The sequence below is a fragment of the Triticum urartu genome, chromosome 4A, assembly GCF_056163025.1.
Source record: "Triticum urartu cultivar PI428250 chromosome 4A, HENAU_Tu73, whole genome shotgun sequence".
Taxonomy (NCBI): Eukaryota; Viridiplantae; Streptophyta; class Magnoliopsida; order Poales; family Poaceae; genus Triticum; species Triticum urartu.
This window is the reverse complement of record NC_141876.1, coordinates 345,074,848-345,090,870: the sequence shown is the minus strand read 5'-3', so window position 1 is coordinate 345,090,870 and position 16,023 is coordinate 345,074,848.

The window sequence follows — 16,023 nt, the reverse complement described above, 5'->3', positions numbered from 1 at the left end:
ACACCACACACTGGAGTAGGGTATTACACCACAACGGTGGCCCGAACCAGTATAAACCCTATGTCTCTTGTGCTGTTCTTTCCATAGCTTAGATCTTAGCGAGGCGGAGGGGTGCAGGTAGGTAGAAGGCGAAATCTCCGCGCGCACCCCAGTGTTCGAACCTCAAGGGTCTGCTGGAACCCGAAATCCGACATTTGGTGCGCCAGGTAGGGGTGCGCCGGAATTCGTCTTCCACCACCCCGTTCTCCTCCGACCATCGCGTCCATGTCTGACGCTCGTCGGGCCCACACCAAGCGCCGGGCCGCTCTCGCCTCCCACGTCGCCTAGACGTCTCCTGTCGGCGGGCGTCCTCGCCGTTCCCCGTCACCTGCCGTCAACGCCGCCACCGGCCCGGCGGGGGACGAGCAGCAAGCGTCGTCTCAGCATCCGTCCGTGCAGCAAGACGGCTGCACCGCTACTCCCTCACTCACCCCAGCTAGTTCTTCGTCCCGCGCGCTCCGCGCACCCATGGAGGCTCGAGCTGCGCTCATCGCGGCAAATGATCTCCTGCACTACCGTCCCGTCGAAGACGTCTATGAAGAATGGCTCGACCGCGTCGCCGAGCTCGTCCACGCCGTAGGGGGCTCTCCTGCGCCGTCCGTTCCGCTGCACCGCACCCCGCCCCGCGCGGGTGACGAAGCTCCGGGGGCGCCCCAGCCGCCTCCTCCTCAAGAAGGCGCCATGGCTCCAAGGCGCGTGGCCCCTGGACGGAACCCGCTCCGTCAGGTGCCAGCGCGGCAAGAGCAGAGCTGCCAAGAAGTCCCTCGCCCGCAAGAAGCTTCCCGGGCGCTCCCTGCTCCAGCACTCCGCGACCATGCTCCTGCTCCTGCACGTCAAGACCCCGCGCTGCTCCTAGCTGCAACGCGTGGGGACATGCAAGACCAAGCTCTCCGTCACCCAAGGCCTCCCGTGGCCACAGCAGGCTGCCGTGCCTTCACCACCGAGCTACGCAGCGTCGCGTGGCCCGGCAAGTTCAAGCCAGACCTGCCTCCTCGTTACGACGGCACGGCCGACCCTGCGGAGTTCCTCTAGCTCTATGAGCTGGGCATCGAAGCTGCCAACGGAGACGAGAAGATCATGGCGAACTGGTTTCCCATGGCACTCAAGGACGGGGCCCACACCTGGCTCCTGAACCTGGCTCCAGGCACGATCTCCTCCTGGGACGAGATGCGCACCCGCTTCATCGCCAACTTCCAAGGTACTCGCGACCGGCCACCCGCCGTGAGCGACATGCGCCGCATCAAGCAACAACCCGGAGAGACCCTGCAGAAGTACATCCAGCGCTTCAACAACGCACGCCTCAAGATTCCCGAGGTGACCGAGGAGGCCATCATCTCAGCCTTCTCCGACGGCATGCGCGATGTCAAGATGAAGGAGGAGCTGGCGATGCATGAAGACCTGTGCACTTCCTTGGAGTTGTTCAACTTGGCAACCAAGTGCGCTAGGGCTGAATAAGGGCGTCTCTCCCTCCTCGAGCTGCCTGCCACAGACCCAGAAGAGAAGAAGCCCAAAGCCAAGGATGTGAAGCGCAAGGGGGCTGCCGTGCTCGTGGCAGAACCAGACACCAAGCGGGGCAGAGATCAGCCCGAATCTTCCAAGGGCAGTCGGTACTGTGTGTACCACGACCTCCACACCCACAACACCAACGAATGTCAAGAGCTCCGAGCCGTGCGAGAAGGAAGGATCGGCCGTCGCCCCGACCGCGGTGACCGGGGCTACGGTCGAGGAGGAGGAAGGAACGCAGGACGCTGGGAAGACCGCTGCCCGCTCCAACGGTGGCGCGATCGACCTCACGAGGATCGCTGGCAAGACCCTCCTCGTGAGGGAGACTGGAGGGATCAGCCTCGCAAGGATCACCCGCAAGGCAATGCAGGCCTCCCTCCGCTGCCGCCGCAGCCAAGGAGAAACGAGGACCGCCATCAGGACGAGGGGGCTGGGGGCTTCCAGGAGCCACGCACGATCGCCTGCATCCTGGGCGGGGCTCAAGCCCCAGCCTCTCAACGCATCTTCAAGAAGTTCGCCCGTGAAGTGAATGCAGTCCTACCCAAGCTCGAAGCCACGCGCCCTCTCATGTGGTTGGCGTGCGCCATCACGTTCAGCTCAGCAGATCAGCTCAAGTGTGCGGCCACAGCCGGAGTCCTCCCGATGCTTTGTTCCCCAATCATCAGCAACGTGGTGGTCACCAGGACCCTCATCGATGGCGGGGCAGGGCTCAATGTCCTGTCCATGGAAACATTCAACAATCTCCAAGTGCCCTACAACCAGCTTCAGCCAACCAAGCCTTTCTCCAGAGTCACCGACGGCTCCACGGTCCCGATTGGGCAGGTCCGCCTCCCTGTCACCTTCGGGGCATGTGACAACTACCGCACCGAGCTCATCGACTTCGATGTCACCCACATTCGCCTGTCGTACAACGCCATACTTGGGTACCCAGCGCTGGCCAAGTTCATGGCCGTAACTCACCACAGCTACAACGTCCTCAAGGTGCCAGGAAGTGGCGGAGTCATCACGGTGCCCTGTGAAGAGAAGGACGCGGTGTGTTCCCTGGAACGAGCCTTTCAGGCCGCATCACTGGAAGACCCGGATCGCGGAAGCAGGAGGCTTCCCGAGACCGCCCCCAAGAAGAAGAAGACATCGTCCGGGCCGGCCCCTCAGGAGGCAGGCCCCTCAGGGCCCGCGCCTGCCCAGGGGGAACCTCCTTCCATCACATAGGAAAGCGCACCCGGCGCCCTCCTCAGGCAGGGCTCGGGGGCTCTCCCCTGGAGGGCCACCGACCTGGCTAAGGTCACGAGGGAGGCGCTTGGGCACCACATGGAGGCGTGTTTCGAAGCACGTTTCCCTCGAGAAGGAGTAAGGCAAGGAGAGCCAGACCCTCAAGAGTTCGTCAGCAAGGCCATTCAGGAGCTACAGGAGTCAAGAGTCATGAAAGGCGGCCGCCGCCTACTAGCTGTGGCTCCCCATCCAGGCGAGGATGGTGGGCTGCGCGTCTGCATCGACATACCAGGGCTCAATCGAGACGCCTCTCTGGAGCGCTTCTGGCCCTCGCGAGTGGGGCGCTGCGAAGGTCCACCCCACAGGTACGTTCGCATGCCTTACGGCTTGCCAAACGAGGCTGCCACGTACCAACGCCTCATGAGGGGTATCATGGAGGCTCAAGAGGCTAGGCGTTCCGCAGCCCTGGCGGAGATGGAGATGGTCCGCGAGGAGCCACCAGCGCCTCCGGAGCCTCCCGAGGCCCCTGGGCCCGGGGGCTCGTGAGGATCGGCTTCCGTAGCCCACCGAGTCTGCTACACCAACACTCCTTCGTCCTCGACATCATCAGGTGACATCTTTCAAGTTTCATTCCAGCTGGGAGCGCCCCCAGGGCTGCATTATTCCCAGGCCGCGTGGGTCCGTCCCTACGGCATGTATCCCTTTTATTTCATGTTGTTAGCTTAGTTTGTTGGGGGCGCCCCACGGGCTCCATCATCCCCAAGTCGCTCGGGCCTGACCAAGTGATGTCCACCTTCCCAGCATCTATTTGAATGAATCCACTCCTTCGCGGCTAATGTGTTTGACCTAGTTGCCCGCTCAACTGATGCCAACTGACGGAGCTGCTCCCAAACGGCACGACGCTTGCGCATGGGTCCGTCCCTGCAACGCCAACAAACCTGAATGGCTGAGCTCTGGCCACGGCAGCCCCGCATGGCGCCACCTCGTCAAGCCTTCAGTGCCTCATCGCCCCTGGAAAGCAACTAACGGCTGACTGTCAATTGTCATGGCAACCACTCGTTCTTTCTATGATGGGTCTACAGGATCTCCTAAAGGAGCTGCGTCAGGCGAGGCCCTTGCGGTGTCTCCTTCACTCTCATCCGCGCGAACCGCTTGCACGTTAAAGGGGAGGTGCCTGAGTATCGCGACTCAGGGCTCCTACTGACTCTCCAGCCCTCACCCTCTGGCCTTGTCCACGGCATCGCGACCTCGCATACCAGTGACGGCTGAGACTCGCTCGAGGGCCGGGACCTGAGGCCGTAGAGCAGAAAGGGGAGCAAAGGCGAGAGGGGAGGGACACGCGAGGACCTCGCCGAGCAACCTCACGCCTGCCGATGCACGGACCCGGTCACACACCAAAGAGCGGCCCCTGATTCTCGAGATAAGTCACCACCCGGAAGCACCAGCTACCATGGCACCATCCCCGCACCTAATGCAATCCCGTGTTAGCGATGCCGCTCTCCTTTCTCACCAAACGACGGCTACTTGAGCACCAAAGGGGACCTCCTGAGTATCGCGACTTAGGGGCTCTTACCGGACCCCGGGTCGCTCACCTCCTGGCCTTGACCACGGCATCGCGACCTGGCATACCAGCAACGGCTGAAGCCGCCTTGGGACTGGGACCTGTCGACGCAGAGCACCAAGCCCTCGTGAAGTTCAAAAGGGAAAACTGAGCTAAGACGGAATGAGCAACTCGCACAATTCTACGACAAGGGTTATATTAACAAAACAGGATCACGGGCACCTTACAAGCCCCCACGGGACGCGTCTTTGATTCCTCGCAGGGAACAGATCCTAAAAGGACGCTAACTACATGCGCCCCTGCAAAAGACGCCATCATCAACAGTGGGCCGTCGAGCACCGGCGCCAACCCCATCCAGATCAAAGTCGGCGACGGCCTGACGAGCCCGCCCCGCTCCAGGAGCGGCGCCGGCTCGGGGGCTCGTAGCTGTCGTCGCTCGTCTCCGGAGTCACGAAGAGCTCGCCGGAGTCGCCGGAACCTCCGGCGCCTCCGCCGCCTGAGGAGCCGCCAAGGGAGCGGTCGGCGGGCCCAGTCCTCGCCGTAGCAGGGTCCCAACCACCTCTCCCGGGACAGCACTCCAGCCTGTGCCCGTTCGCATCGATGACCTTGAAGAACATCACCGAAGCACCGTCGTACTCCAAGTGGATCGCGAAGGCGCCTCTTGTCCTACAGACCCGGGCGATTTCGCTCCAGCCTCGAGTCATGAAGACCTCGCCCGGGGCAACGACCGCGACTTCTGCCTCGATCGCGAGGGTGCTGGAGCCGGCGTGCTGCAGCCAAAGCTCCAGGAGTTCTCCCTGCGGGATGATGGAGGCGAAGAAGGGAGGAAGGCGAATCCAAGCCTGAGGAGGCATGGCAGCATGGAGCACGAACTCTCGGGAGGAGCCCTCGGTGTGGACCCCAGGGGGGACGACCCACACCTTCGTGACCCGTCGGCGCCGACGGCGGCGCCGCCCGTGGCGATCGGCATCGACTCCTTCAGAGCCCTCGATGTGGGCGTACAAGGGAAGCGGGAACCCCGGCGGTGGCCGCTCGCACCAGGTCCTCGACACCACCTGATGGGCCCCCTCGTCCCGGCCGCGGAGGGCGAGCCGTTTCTTCGGCGGGAGCGGGTCTGGTTCCTCTTGGGGAGCCTTTCCCTTCTCTGCCGTCGAGAACCGGTGGATCAGAGCCATCACAGCAAGACGGAGCAAGGACCGGGAAGAAGGAGAAGCAAGAACGGATGGACTGGAAGGGCGCGCTCCGTTCCGTACTTATGGCCGGCGAAGGCCAACCGCCGACCTCCACGATCGCAGGTAATCATCATCCGCTTTGCATGCAGGGACTTGTCCAATCCGCGCAGTTGCCGAGGCGCCGTGGGGAAGTGGAGACGCCCACGTTCAATCAACCGCCACGTGGTGCCCAAGGCCGCATGCTGTTAGGGCCCACGGCGATTCGCTCTTGCCCTTTCGCCTCCCTGCACGCCCAAGTCCGGGCGCGCCTTGGGCCCGGGGGCTACTGTCGGCGTTCTGGGAATGGGTGTCCCCAGACTTGCCTGCCTATGGCCTGTGGCGTGGCTCAAAGGGGGGCCCAGCACGGCCCGTGTTCATCAACACAGACCCAAGACCCTCGCGAGGGGCCAAGCCTCGCGGGGCGGATGACACGGAGCTTCCTCAGGCACGGCCTCATCAGGCTGGCTCGCGAGGAGGCGGAGAGATCAAGGCGGGGTCCCTCACGAGGTGCCCGTGACGCAAGCCATGACGACCAAGGGTGCCAGGCGGGCGCGAGCTGCGCAGTGTCCCCCTTTCCTCTTTGGTGCAAAGGGAGAAAGCGCAGGCGATAGCATCAAGCAAAGGCACCCGTTTCGGTGCAACGAGACCAAGACCAGTCCAACGGCAGGGAGGAAGTCATTATGGAGCCCAAGCCAGCGTCACCACCAGAGCCTTTGGCAGGCGAGGACCAACTTTAGTCAGGATAAGTGTACCAGATGTTCCCCTTCAAAATGGCCAATTGTTGGCGCCCTTCCCGCTCAATATTTGGGAAGAGGCCCAGGGCCTTTGCCTATAAATAGGACTAGCCACCCCCAGGGTAGGGGAGATGGAGAATCGGCCAACCCAGAAACAAGCTGGGATCGAGATCGGATCGCAATCGAGAAGAGAGAGAGAGAAGGGTGACTGAACTCCTCCTAGCAGTTTGTCGCCCCAGCCAAGAACAGACCCTCACGAGGCTGTTCTTCCTTGTATTGCTCATCATCATCAGCCCAAGAGGCAATCCACCACACCACACACTGGAGTAGGGTATTACACCACAACGGTGGCCCGAACCAGTATAAACCCTGTGTCTCTTGTGTTGTTCTTTCCAAAGCTTAGATCTTAGCGAGGCGGAAGGGTGCAGGTAGGTAGAAGGCGAAATCTCCACGCGCACCCCAGTGTTCAAACCTCAAGGGTCTGCCGGAACCCGTAATCCGACAATGGCAAGCCCAGGGTTGCCGGGGGCTGCGGATTCAGATAAGTCTTTCATCCCCTTGTTGTGTGTTTCCGTATAGAAGTGGGATATGTGAAACCTTGTTTGTGTTCTTGAAACCACCGTGCCCCCCCCCTTTTCTGTACTCGAGAGCTACCTCCTGGGTCGGAATTTGGTAGTAGTCGCGGTGGCAAGGAGATGAACGAGGGGCCTAACCCTACATCGCCCGTGCCTCCGCCAAAAGCGCGAGACTGGTCGACTGGAGTAGCGAAACGGCAAGGCCTATTGCTGGGCGACAATGCTTACTTGAAAAATAACAAGGATTCATCCTTGGCATGGGCCTCACTCACGCGCAAAGAAACCGGCAAGCACCCTTTTCATTAAAAACATCCCATATAGGTATAGTTCATACGGAATTAAAAACATGGGCAAGGGGGTAACAAGTCCTAAAATAAACAAGTACCCGCATGCTTACAAAAAAGATTAGATGCCCGTAATCCCTTCCTTGTCCCTCTCCTCAGAAGGTGGAACAAGAGGGCCGGAGGGCGAAAAGAGAACCTAGGTGAGGTGCGAGAAGCAGAAGGCACCAAGAGAACATCCCGGTGCCGGGAGGGAAGCTGGAAGATGAGACAGCGGGCCGACAATACGCGACGAAGGCATCGGTGCCCGCGTACTCTGACTTGACGGCCGCCACCCACCTTATTCGGCCTCTCCGGCCCTCCTACGCCAGGCGCCCAAGGAGGCGATGGGGAGCACCTCGATGGAGAGCTTGGCGAGGATGGCCCTCGGCAAGGCGCGTGGCCGAGGGAGGGGCGGCGTGATCAGTCGAAGTCGGAGTCGGCATCCTGCCGACCGACTCCCTCGCCGTCGCTATCCTCCTCCTCACTCCCGCTTGAGGAGGAATCTTCATTGTCGGAGGAGCTCTCCACGCAGCACTTCAAGCGAGTTCCGAGATCTCCGAAGCCCTTGACGGAGAGCAGGATGCCCTCCGTTAACTTGAAGTAGAGGACAAGCCCCGCCGTCAGGTTGTGGTTGCGTGTGAACCTCTTCCATCCGTGGCGGAGGCACATGACTTGAGGGGCAGGGAAGTCGATGATGACCCGCGTGCCACCATTCCCGCAGCCCTTCATGTGAAACCAAAGGGTCTGGGGAGGATCAAGATCCATCTCCCGAGCGAGGGCAGTAGGGAGATGGAGGCGGCCACGCGGTGGCCGGCGCAGCCTGATGAAGAACTCGCGGGGCTGGTCCCCAACGTGGTGCTCCGTCGGGGGAGGCATCGCTGGCGGAGGTGAGGCCGATGCGCCGCCCCATCCTCCTCTCCCCCGGGCGCCACGATGGCCTCGACCTCGCCCCCTCCCCCTTCCTCTCGTGGCCGGTTCCGCTGCCACGAGCTCTTGGGAAGGAGGAATGCGCTGGCGAGCAGTGACCCTCGCCGCCACCGTCGAAGGGCCAACACTTCCTCTAGCCATGGCGGATGGAAGGAAGAAGTAGGGGTGGAAGGAGACAGATGATGGAAGAGTGTGGAACGTCGCCCCCTTCTCCTCCCTATAAAGGGGCGGAGTCGGGGCTCGGCCGCCCCACTCGACCAGTCCGGTCATCGGGGGCGCAGGGAATCAGGACTGGCCCACTGTCCCAATCAGCGACGCCCCGGTTTCCCACCTCCACCTCCTGCCACCTACATGAGGGACACATGGCGAGTGAACATCATTGAAGGGATAGGCGAGGCGGCCGCTCCCCGCCCCGTGATCGTGGGGCGCGGGCGCCTTGAAGGCCACGACCCGAGTCCATCCGAGTAAATAGGCCGTGCCTCTACACCTCCCTCCTTTTACTGGGAAGGAGCGAGCCGCCTCTTTACCACGATGTGACGCATGCGTGTGGAAACCGCCCGATGCATGACCCCCACGTCACGCATGACCCTCCACATCGCGCGTGCAACATGGGTCATGGGGAAACCCAGCGGACGAGAAGTTACTACGGTAAAATCCGCCCCACCTGCCCGCGCACCATTCTGGGCCTAGCCCAACAACGCATCGCGCTTATGTATGGCCCATGCCCGGGGGCTCCTATCGGTGTACAAAAGTAGGTGCTCTCCTTTTGACCCCTTTACTTGTGCACGGGCGGTCAGAGCCACGCGCCGCGGACACACTTAGCAGGGCAGAGGAGGGAAGCCAGAGAGAAGCCGAAGCACCAAGGCAAACAAGACAACACCAAGGCTGAGAGCACAAAGAGCAGAGGGACGAAACAGGTTCCCCCAGCAAGACTCTTGCCAGGGTAGCCTCAGCAGCCCCGACAAGACCCTTGCCGGGGCAGCTCGCCCAACGCCAGCGGAGCGCACCACCCTTGAGCCCACGGTTTCCAACACCATCAACCACGTTGGGCCAGGGCTCAGGAGGCACCTCCAAGGTGGCATGCAGATCTTAGTGAAGACAGAGAAACACTCAGGATCAGATGAGGACCATAAGATGGCGACCCTCGGCGGGATCCTAGCCGAGGAAGTCCACGAGGCCCCCAGCAAGACCCTTGCCAGGGATGACAGCAAGGACCCCGGCAAGACCCTTGTCGGGGATGATGGTAATGCCACAGAAAGACCCTTGACGGGCCCCCGGCAAGGCCTTTGCCGAGGGCATCAGCAGGGCCACTGCCAGACCCATACCAGCCAAGACTACCACCATCGTTCGCATGCAGCTGCCAGCCCAACCAGCTGGGAAGGCACCTCCGTGGCAACATCCAACTTCTAGGCCAAATCAGCAGGCACCTGTGTGGCGGTGTGCAGACCTTCATGAAGGCCCTACCACCGTTCCACCTCAGCTGCCTGCCTGTCTACATGGCACTGCATGCATCGCTAGGCTGGGCGCGTGTCGAAGCGAGGAGGAGCGGCGACGGACGGGACGGGCCTCGTTCCCATCCCCGATAAAGCTAAGGGACACCTAAGCGATGCATTAAATACGTCTTGTCCTGTAATACGGGTGATAAGCTCGCAGTACTGTAGGCCTTTCCACCTTCTGTGTGCCACTGTGGCAGCCCCTTTTGACTATAAAAGTTGGCCTATGTCGTGCTGGAGGGGGATTCGGCTCTTTTGAACTACATAGCTACCGTAGCTAGTTCGAAAGCCCAAGAACGCTGAATACATCTAGCAAAGAAGGACTAGGGTTTTACGCATGGTGGAGCCACCTTGTTTGGTCGGGACACCTGCCGAGAGAGCCGCTGGAGGCGACCGCCTCGTGAGAAGTCTCATCTGTGGCCCTTGGTGGTGGACTACCCATTGGGCCCTTGTCCCGTGCCGCATCCTGGGCCGAAGGAGATGAGCCTGGGTACCCTTGGTTGGCCTGAGAGTATCGAGGGGTATAAGCCATGAAGAAGTAAGAATACAGTAGGTACAATGAAAATTAAAATATGAATGGGTTCGCCACAACACTTAAAGTAGCGATTTCATTTATTATATTGACGTAGCTCAGGAAGGTTTTGTTGAGTTTTGTGTCATTGAAGTTTTCATATTTTGGGTTAGATCATGATGGATGAAGGAATAAGGAGTGTTAAGCGCCAAAGCTTGGGGATGCCCGATGCGCCCCAAGGTAATATTAAAGGACTCCCAAGAAACTAATCTTGGGGATGCCCCGGAAGGCATCCCCTCTTTCTTCTACCAACTATCACTAATTTTACTTGGAGCCATATTTTTATTCATCACATGATATGAGTTTTGCTTGGAGCGTCCTGTATTATATGAGTCTTTGTTTTGTTTTCTTTCTAGTTTCTCACAATCATCTTTGCTGGACACACTTATTTGAGAGAGCCATACATTTATCATGATTTGTAAGAATACTCTATTTGCTTCACTTAAATCTTTTGAGCTAGGTAGTTGCTCTAGTCCTTCACTTATATCTTGTTTAGCACGTCAGTGATTACATTTTGAAGAAATATTTGCACTCTCGTGCTTCACTTATATCCTTTTGAGAGTTGATAATAGTAATGGTAATTTGCACAAGATATGTATTTGGTCCCAAAGTGATCAGTATTCAAGAGGGAAATAATAAAAACTTTCATATAGAATATTGGATATCATAAGTTTGATTCCTTGCAATAGTTTTGTGATATGGAGATGACAACGTGTGAGTCATGTTAGTGAGTAATTGAGCTTTACTAAGAATATATGTGTTATGGTTAGTGATTCCCTATGCATGCACGTGAAGTCAATAGTCATGCAACGAAGTTATATCCTACTTATGGTGCATTATTAAGTGTTAGTTATGCTCAATGCATGTTTATGACCGTTTTCTCTTTTTGGTTGGTCACTTATAAATCTATGCTAGCCTTTATTTGTACTAAGCGGGAATGATGCTTGTGCATCCAACTCCTTAAACCATATTTTATGCCAATGAGTCCACCATATCTACCTATATGCGGTATTTCCATGCTGTTCCAAGTAACTTTGCATGTGCCAAATCTATATTTTCGAAATATTTTTTCATTTTGTGTGCCCGTGCCACTCATGAAGCGACAGGGGGTGGCCTATATTTTCCATGCTAGGTATGTCATTCTCACGATGAGTGTTTATTCACTTGTTATTGCACGAGAGTGTGGCAGATAATAGAGATGCCTAGTCCCGAAATGAAACAATAATAAGAATATTATGATAATAATTAATTAATTGGAAAGTATTGGTATGGAAGGCATCCGGGGATACGGCTAGCCATGGATTGTAAAGAATGGTGGATAGGAAATAAACTTTATTTTCTATTTGGGAACCGCCTATAATGTGTCTAGCATGGAAGATAATGGGAATTCTCAGTCATTTTTGTTGACATGTGTCAGAGCCTAGGATATGCATCCAAGAAACTTCTCCAAGAACTAGGGTTTAAACTCTAGGGAGCTTTGCTTGGAGACCTACGACACGACGATAACTACTGCGAGATTGCGACGGGCACACTGGCTCTCACCAGACGCAAAGGTGACACGCGAGCTACTCAGGTTCAGGCCAGCGTGCTGGTGTAATACCCTACTCCTTCCTATGTTGGATTGCTCTGTAATGAAGAGCTTGTGGCTCGAGGTACACGAGAGGCAGGGAGAATGGCTCAATCCCCTTACATGGAAGCGCCCCTGCCCCTTTGTAATTCCTTGGTCCTATTCCCCAAAAGTATGAGCGGGAAAGGGTAGCCCAGAGTGGCAATTCAAAGGGGGACATGCGCTCAGGCTTATTCTAACTAAAGTCCATCTCTGCCTGGTAAAGTAGTCTTCATGACGCGCTGGTGGGCTCGGCGATGACCTCTGCCCTGGCGTGCTAATATGTCCCGATCTTCGTACACTGTCGGCAATCTGGGAACCAGTGTACCCAGACTTGCCTCCCTGTAGCCCACGGTGTGGCTCCATGGATGGCCTGGTATGGTCCATTTACGAGACCATCAAGACAAGACCCTCGCAAGGGGCCAAGCCTTGCGAGGCGGCCGACACCAAGACCTCCGAAGGGAGCGGCCTCCCTGGGCAGCCTCTTGAGGAGCGGAGATCTCTATGCAGACGCCTAACCTCATGAGTTTATGATGACACAAACCATGACAACCAAGGCCAGGCGGGCGCCAGAAGGCACCGAGTAGGCAGTTTCCTCTTTGGTGCTAAGGAGGCAAGCGCGGGCATGGGTTTCCCAGGACTTAGGCAAAGGTTTCCATTCTGGTGCAACAAGACCATGACCGCCAGGACGGCAGGACAGATGTCATCACCGAGACCACCGTAGCATCACGACCAGAAGTTTGGAGGCCAAGACCATCTTTCATCAGGATAAGATGTACTACTTGTCCCCTTTCAAATTGCCCACTATGGGATCCCTTCCCGCCTACGTCTTGGGGGAAGAGGTCCGAGGCCACTATATATATATGTTAGCCACCACCATAGATCGGATCTTTCCCACCCTCAACAAAGCAGACCTTGCGAGGTTGTTCATCGCTTGTACTAGTTCATCATCAGCCCCTCGTGAGGCCAATCCACCACAAAGCTGGAGTAGGGTTTTACACAGGAAGGTGGTCCAATCCTAGGTAAACAGTCGTGTCCATCTTCTCCCTTGTTCATCGAGCTAGGCTGGCGGGTGACGAGCTAGTTGGCTGGAGAGGTTGAGTTCTTCGCACACGCCCCAGAGTTCGAACCTTTCTTTAGTCCGTGGAGCCTTGAATCCGACGTTTGGCGCACCAGATAGGAGCGTGTTGAAGCCTCTCTTCCATCGATCACTCCGCCACCGTCCCGTCGTTCCTATGGTTGAAGCTCGCCATGTTCGTGCCGAGCGCCGAGCCGCACGTGTCGCCCAGACGGCAACCATAGGCAACGGCTCTCGCCGCTCTACCTCCCCAGTGGCAAATGCCGCCACCAACTTTGCTGTTCGCAAATAGTAGGATTCGTTGCTGCCTTCGTCCGTGCGGCATGACGGCCGCACCGCGACTCCATCACCCACTCTAGCCATGGCATTGTCTTCTCATGCCCGTTGCGGGCTGACAAACGCGCAGGCTGCATTGCTCGTGGCGTGTGAGATTCTGCGCTACCGTCCAGACAACAACCTCTATGACCATTGGCTCGCCCGCATCGCTGAGCTCGTCAATGCCGCCGGTGAGGCCCCGGCACTGTCCCTTTCGCCTTGTACCCCATCGTCCCTGGCGGGCAACATGGCTCACGGCGCGCCTCCTCCTCCTCCTGTCCACGGTGTGGACCCCGAGCCCAGGCATGAGGCACCACAACACGATCCATCGCGCAGGCTGCCAGCAAGTGATGAAGAAAGCAGCTAGTTGGTGCAGTGGCCCCAAGGTGAAGTGCATGCACTTGCAGCACCACCGCGTCAAGACCATGTGCCACCGGAGGCGGCGGCGTGCGGTCGGCAAGATCAAGCTCCCCCGATGCGACTGTCCCAGGTGAGTGCAGCATCCTGTGATGCCTTCACCCCAGAGATGCACCGCATCATTCGCCCAGCAAGTTCAAGCCGGACCTGCCTCCATGCTACGACGGCACACCCGACCCCGCGGAGTTCCTCCAGCTCAATGAGCTGAGCATCGAGGCGGCGAACGGCAATGACATGGTCATGGCAAACTGGTTCCCCATGGCCCTCAAGGATGTTGGCGTGTTATTTTCTCATGAACCTTCTAGTGGGGTCAATCTCCTCCTGGGACGAGCTATGCGAGCACTTCGTCATGAACTGCCAAGGTACTCGCGATCACGCTCCTGGAGTAGGCGATCTGTTGTGCATAAAGCAGCAGTTGGGCGAAACCTTGCAAAAGTACATACAACACTTGATGAGCGTTCCCCTCAAGATCCCAAAGGTGTCGGATGAGGCCATCATTTTGGCGTTCTATGATGGCGTCTAGGATGTCAAGATGAAGGAGGATTTCACCATACACGAGGATCTTTGCTCGGATCTAGAGATGTTCAACATGGCAACCAAGTGTGCGAGGGTAGAGGAATGTTTCCTCTCCCTCCTAGAGCTCCCGGAGGTCGATCCTAAAGACAAGAAGGCCAAGGCTAAGGATGTGAAGCGCAAGTGTCCTGGCGTGCTGGCCGTGGAGCCTGAGATGAAGCGCGGCCGTGACCATGATGAGCATCCCAGAGGCAACCGTATGTTTTGCGTCTACCACAGCGTCCACAGCCACAACACCAACGACTGTCATGAGCTCAAGGCAATTCGCGATAGGCGCCTTGGCCGCTATCCCGAGCACAATGACTATGGCCAGGACCGCGATGGAGGTCATGGCGATGTCCGCTGGGACAACTTCAACCCCTGCCAGGAATGGCGCGGACAACCGCGTGAGGACCACAGGCAGGGCCAGCCTCGTGATGGCCCTTGGCTTGACTAGCCTTGCGAGGACCATCCTCAGGGCAATGCCGGCCTTGCTCCGTTGCCACCGCCGCTGAGGATAAATTACGACAACCGCCAAGATGATGGGGTTGGGGGCTTCCAGGAGCCTCGTGCGATCGTCTGCATCCTGGGTGGCGCCCAGGCCACTACCTCTCATCACATCTTCAAGCAGTTTGATCGTGAGGTGAACACGGCCCTTCCCAAGCTTGAGGCGTCTTGACCCCACAGCTCGTCCAAGCACGCCATCAACTTCGACTCCTCGGACTAACTCAAGTGCTCAGCTGCCGCTGGCGCGCTCCCGATGCTTTTTGCACCAACCATCAGCAATATCCTCGTCACCAAGACCCTTATCGATGGTTGCGCGGGGCGCAACGTGCTCTCCGTCGAGATGTTTGAGGCGATCCAACTGCCCTATGAGCAGCTCCTTCCCACCAAGCCCTTCTCGGGAGTAACCGACGGCTCCCCCGTCTCCATAGGGCAGATTCACCTCCCTATCACCTTCGGCAAGCACGGCAACTACCACACCGAGCTCATCGACTTTGACGTCGCCCACATTCGCCTCTCGTATAATGCCATTCAGGGCAGCGACGCACCACAACTACAATGTCCTCAAGATGCCACGAAGTGGTGGTATCATCACAGTCACTTGTGACAAGAAGAATGCGGTGTGCTCCCTCGAGCACGCCTACCAGGCTGCGATGGTCGAGATCTCTGACGATGAGGGTGCCATCCACCCTCCTGAGGCCGTCCCCAAGAAGAAGAAGCAGCTCCTCCTCAAGGGTTGTTAGGAGCCTGAGGTGCATGCCGACCGTGCCTCAGGACCCACGCCCGCTGCTGGGGCACCCTTCCCTCTTGCATAGGAAGGCGTGCCCTATGCCCTCTCAAGACGGGCTCGGGGGCTCTCATATGGAGGGCCTCTGACCTGACCAGCGTTACGAGGGAGGCTTTCGGGCACCATGTGGAGGTGTGCTTCAACACGCGCTTCCGTAAGTAAGGCGCAAGGCACGAGGCGCGAGGCGCTCAGGATTTCATCACCAAGGAAATCGAGGTGCTTCAGGAGGCGTGAGCTATGCGTGGTGAGTGTCGCCCCGCACCATCCAGTGCAGCTACCACCCCTGATGTTGGTGGCGAGCTACACATCCGCGTCAACATCCCAGGCCACAACAGGGATGCTTCTCAGGAGCTCTTCCGGACGTCCCGTGTCGGCCGGAGTGGGGGCTACTCCTGCAGCTATGTCTGCATGCCGTTCAGCCTGCTGAACGTGGCTGCCTCGCACCAGTGCTACATGCAGGGAGTCTTGGCGTCTCACGAGGCTAGGTGCTAGGCGATCCTGACGGAGGAGGTGCCGGACCGTCACGAGCTCCCCAGACCTCCAGAGCCTCCCGGGACTCAGGAGTGGGCGGCTCGTGATGAGCGTCCTCTGCAGGGCACATCTTCATGTACTCCAATA